Genomic DNA, 5,443 nt, shown 5'->3' on the forward strand with positions numbered 1-5,443 from the left:
ACTAAAAAAAAAATACATTTTACATACGTATTAAAACTTTCGCTGTCCTAACATGAGACAGATAATCTCTGAAAAAATAATCAATCTCCTCCCTGTTCTGCATAATTACTCCGCTCAGTCAGAAACAGCCAATCAGAGTTAGCAGTAACCAGCTAGCCGCCATGCTAACAGGAAGTTTTCATTCAGTAACTCTGGATTGTTTATTGTAATGGAACCTGTTTTTGCCTTTGAATGTTAAGTTTTATACTTGAACTTCTTGGCAATGTTGAGAGGTTTTATTTTGGCTCTTTGTATTATTTAGCCTCTTCAGAGCCTTCATATGTTTTCAGTCTGTTAAAGATAGTTTTATCAATAGCAGTACAATTTGCACAATGCCTGTTTTGTTTAGTTTTCTTCTTGAAAAAAGTTATTAAAAAGTTTTTGTCTAAATTAAGGTGAATTCATGGTTCCTTTTTCCACATAATGTAACCGGTAGGGTTTATGATAAAAAATAAATAAATAATAATTATGTGATCAGTATCGGTGATCGGCCCTTATGGGTGATCGGTATCGGTATCGGCAGGAAAAAACCTGATCGGCACATCTCTAATTAAAACCAGTATAACTGAACACTTGGAGAATATTAAGACTGTGACCACGGAAAATTGGCTAGAACGTGAATAAGGACAGACGTACTTAAAATGCACATTTCAATGTATACATAGTTTAGTAGACCAACGAAGACAGTTACTGTGTGGCCCAGAGATGCAGCCTTTGTGCTCCAGGACTGTTTTCAGTCTACAGATTGGCAGGTCTTCAGAGAGGCAGCTACTTATGAGGGAGAGGTGAGCCTGGAGGAATACACCTCCTCTGTTCTTGGTTTCATCTCCAAGTGTGCTGATGATGTCACCACCACCAAGACAGTAACCTGTTACCAGAACCAGAAACCCTGGCTTATTGCTGAGGTGAGAGCTCTGCTGAAAGATAGGGTTAGGAAATCTTAAAGGCAGACCTAACAAGAGTTAAATGTTAACAGCAAGCCCCATAACAGACTAAAAAACTTGTGTGTAGAGGTGGACCCTGCAAAGCATAAATGTTAGAAATGTGTGTAAGGTGGACCCCGCAAAGCACAATGTTAGAAATGGGCCCCACAAGTGACCGAAAAACTGGCGTATAAAAAAAAAGTTTCAAATTGTGTTTATTGAAGGTGATTTTTAGTATCAAGATTTTTTTTGGGACTTGCCTGATTTTTTTCATAGATCTAGGACATCTAGAAAGGGTGGGCCCCGCAACTCACCATTCTACTTTCGGACCCCACGAAGTCTATAAACCATAATGCGGGTGTGCGTGTGTGTGTGTGTGTGTGTGTGTGTGTGTGTGTGTGTGTGTGTGTGTGGTCCCACAGGAGCTCAAAATGTGTCTGAAAACTACATAAGATATAACTTGCAAGGAGAAGAGGTGGACTTTTCCAAAAAATTTTGGTCAATCTACAGCAAATTCCTTTGCATCACAGTTATTTTGGATGTGCTTTTCTTTGCAGCGAGGACAAACTATCAAACAAAACTCATGTTTCATTCATTGCAATAGTAAAATTTTCTGGAAGGTGGGAGGACCCGGGAGATGAGCGGAGGTCCCGTGCCAAGAAGGCACGAGCGAAAGCTGAAAATGGAAATCAAATTGAAAAACAAAAAGGAGGCCTGACCACAAGAAGTGAAAAACTGACAGCGCAGAGCAGCTTGTGAAACAATGGCATGGGAGGTAGAAGAGGAGAGAGAGAGAGACTGGTGCAAATGAGAACTGAGTGAAACAGTGAGTGACAGACAGTCCCAAGTGGGTCGGGTTTAAAACGAGGAAGAAGTCATCCGTTCTGCAGTGAGACGCAGCCGCCTCGCAGAGAACACGCAGCATCCAAAAAATAAAGAGCTTCTGTACAGCGTCCTTCAGGCTCATTCACAAGAATGGACAGCTAAAAGTCATTTTCTTCTCCTTAAACAGAGTAAGGCAGCAGAAATCTATAAAAGCTGATGTGACAAAGCTGAGCAGTTATTACAAAATAAGACGGAAAACAAAGGAGAAAATCAAGTCAATACCTCCAGATCTAGGTTACAGAAAACCAATAGCAGACGATAAAATTCACCACCTGGCTTTTTGTTTCCAGACTGAAGGCTTCGGCGAGGTCTTGCTGTGAGTCAGCACTTCATAATAAATTTCACAGCAAAACAATGGATCAAATAATGAAATAATCCCCAAAATGCTTTCTAGCAATCAAACATATCATGACTTAAATTCTGCTGGGGGTGTTCCAGTTAATTAGTGAGGCTCCGATCATTTAGTCGCATTCAGTTCTAACAAATTCCCAGGGTAAAGCATTTGTTTCGAAAGAATTATATAATTAGTTTTTTTAAAAAACAAATTAGTTTAATGAATAAATTAAAATAAATATTTAATCAGGTTCTGAACTGGCTGTTTTAAATTATGCTACAATTTCTTAAACGAGTTGTGCTTATATTATAAATTTAGCATGTTTCTCTGGATAAGTGCTTCGTCTCAGTTCTACAAATAGAATTTTTTTTAAAAATAACCAACTTAAGTTTAACTGACAAAACTTTCTAACTGTAGTATTTGTCATGACGGAAACAGAGAAGGAAGTTATGTGGTTGTATAATACATTTGACGATTGTAGCTTTAGTTCACCTCTAAAGTACAGTCAATGTTTTTTTTATAAATAATAAAAAACTCGATATGTTTATTTTATATATTGTAACAGTTTAATATGAATACAATAATAATTAGCCTCTTGACGGACAAAGAATAAATTGATAGAGATTTTGCACTTGATGCGTTACTGTTGGTACCAAACAACATAAGTTTATCCAGAAATTGATGATCTATGCACAGTTATCTTTCAGGTGTGCAGAGAAGAATAAAAAGTTCCAAAAAAGAAATTAAAAAATCCAGTCAGCAGCAGCTTTATTGTATGAAAATGTCTTGATGATGTCAGCGGTCAGAGGAGAATGGGCAGACTCGTTCAAGATGAAAAGGCAACAGTAGCTCAAGCAATCAATGATTACAACCAAGGAAAGCAGAATACCATCATTTAACACGATACTCCGTACATCAACTGAGCAAAAGCAGGAAAAAAAAAAAAACGCATAAAACCAAATTTACACAATTATAGATAAGGGAAAATGTTGCCTGGTCTTTAGTTCAGCTGTGACATTTAGATGTTGGGATCAGAATTTGGTGTAAACATCAAATCACAAATCCAGTCTGAACAGTATCAGACTGGTAACAGCGATGAAAAGCTACGGCGGATATTTTCTCACCAAACTTTGGGTCCCTAAGTACCAAATTAACACAGTTTAAATGCCACAGCCTACCAGATTATTGCTGCTGACCTTAATAGCTGCAGGAAAGGACAGTAAACTCTGATGGTTACTACCACCAAGATAACACGCCATGTTACAAACCTCTAACCATCTCAACTGGTTTCCTGAACATGATGATGCATTCATGGTACTGAGGGTCTCCACAGTCACCACATGTCAAATCCCTTCAGGATGTTGTGGAGCAGAAGATTTCTATCAAGACATGCAGCTGACAAATTTGCAGCAATGGTCTGATGTTCTAAAGTTAATTTGGACCAAAATCTCAGAGAGACGTTGCTTTTTTTTAATTTATTTATTTATTTATTTAAGGAGCATTCACCATCAAGAAGTCTTTTGCAAAGTTAAATCACCACAAACATTACACATTTGGGCAGCTCTGCCGTCTACTGAAGTCTCCAGGCTGGCAATTAAAACAAATCGGTGCATAGACACTGGTTTTCTGCTTCAAAATGTTCGGAAAACTGACGTGACATTGACACAGTTTTATGCTACCTGAGACAACAACGTTGTGTGAGTGATGCTGCATACAGAAGACTTTCCCATTTTCCACACTGCACACCTCTGTCGTGACTCTCAAAGCAAAGTGGAAGCAACAGGATGGCGCAATACAGAAGGAACTTTACAACACTTAGGCACTGATGAGGATGTTTTGACTTGATAAAAGGGACGGGAAGTCAGCAAATGCTTTGTTTGGAGGAAGCAGCAAGTTTAGTTACTGCTGCAGAGCTGCAGATGAGTAAGAGGAGATGTGGTCTCGGACTGCCTGCGGTGATGCTGAGAGTTTTCTGAAAGAGTCCCAACATGAGAGGAGGCAGAGTTAAAAGCATGGCTCTCTTTCTGTCTCGCCCAGCAGTGCACTCGCCTTCCAACACCCAGCTGTGTTTGTTTGCCATGAATTAACAGCCAACAAGAGTAGACATGCTCACTCGATGTTACCAGAAACCCTCCACAACTAAACAGGAGTCAACTATTAAAATGGCTGTGAAATCAAGTGATTTATAATTAGCATCAGTCGAAATCCTTTTTATTTACCCGCATCCTGCTGTTGTATTTTACACTTAATCCTGTATTAAAGCCTCCAGGAACCGTTTCACAGCTACCTTTAAATGTCTTTGATTCGTGATCATCTCATTGATATAATTACAATATTTCTCTCTCATACGATAACAGCTGGCAGAATGCTAAAGGGAAACCCTGAGCGAGCGCTGCAAGTGTGGTCTGGTTCAATCTTAACCCCACTCACAACTATGTCACGGATCAAACAGCAACAAGGTACACAGGAGCAGGTGGGGGGTTTCTGAATGCCAAGCGGCCACTGCTGCTCAAACAGATGTTAGAGCTGCACCGCTTCTGAAATCTGAAAATCTCTCCCACTATCGGCAGCACAGGCCCCCGCTGACACCTATCAGCCCCACCACACAGGAGCCCAATAATCACATTATCAGAGATTAATGTATTAGTATTTGTTGTTTTCTTGCTGTTGTCTCCACTGGGATTAAATCAGGCATTAAACAACAATGACCATGTACTTGTTCAAAATTCACCACACCCTATGAATCTTTAAGCCACAACAAAGTAAAGTGTTCTTTGTGTTCTACTTAAAAGAGGAGCTTTATTTTTATATTTTAAGCAGGATGACTTCATGTGAGGACCGTTGAAACAAAACTCATTGCACCAGTTTGCCAAAGCTAAAATACCAAAAGCAACACTTGCCCAAAAACATCTTGTCTATTAACCTATGAATCATACCAGAAACTGGAACGGGTCCACTCGCAAATGACACGTGAGGCTCCAGGCGAGCCGCTTGTTCTTATAAAAGCTGACGTTGTCTAAGAGTACACTCGGAAATATCCAAAACGGATGCCTTGGACACGAGCTAAGAAAGCATGCAGGGAGCGTGACCTTATGGGAAATGGAATACAGAAGGCTTTTTATAATAGTTTAGCTGAAAGCAAGCATGTTTATGTAAATGCTGGTATGAACTCAGGGAACATAAACCTACAAACAAAGCATTTCTATACACCTAGTTAGTAAATTACTAGTCTGCATGTGAATAGTCTATTCCAGTGGTTCCC

This window comes from Poecilia latipinna, unplaced genomic scaffold, assembly GCF_001443285.1.
Source record: "Poecilia latipinna isolate Pla-1442-1.1 unplaced genomic scaffold, P_latipinna-1.0 Scaffold2157, whole genome shotgun sequence".
In the NCBI taxonomy this organism is placed as follows: domain Eukaryota; kingdom Metazoa; phylum Chordata; class Actinopteri; order Cyprinodontiformes; family Poeciliidae; genus Poecilia; species Poecilia latipinna.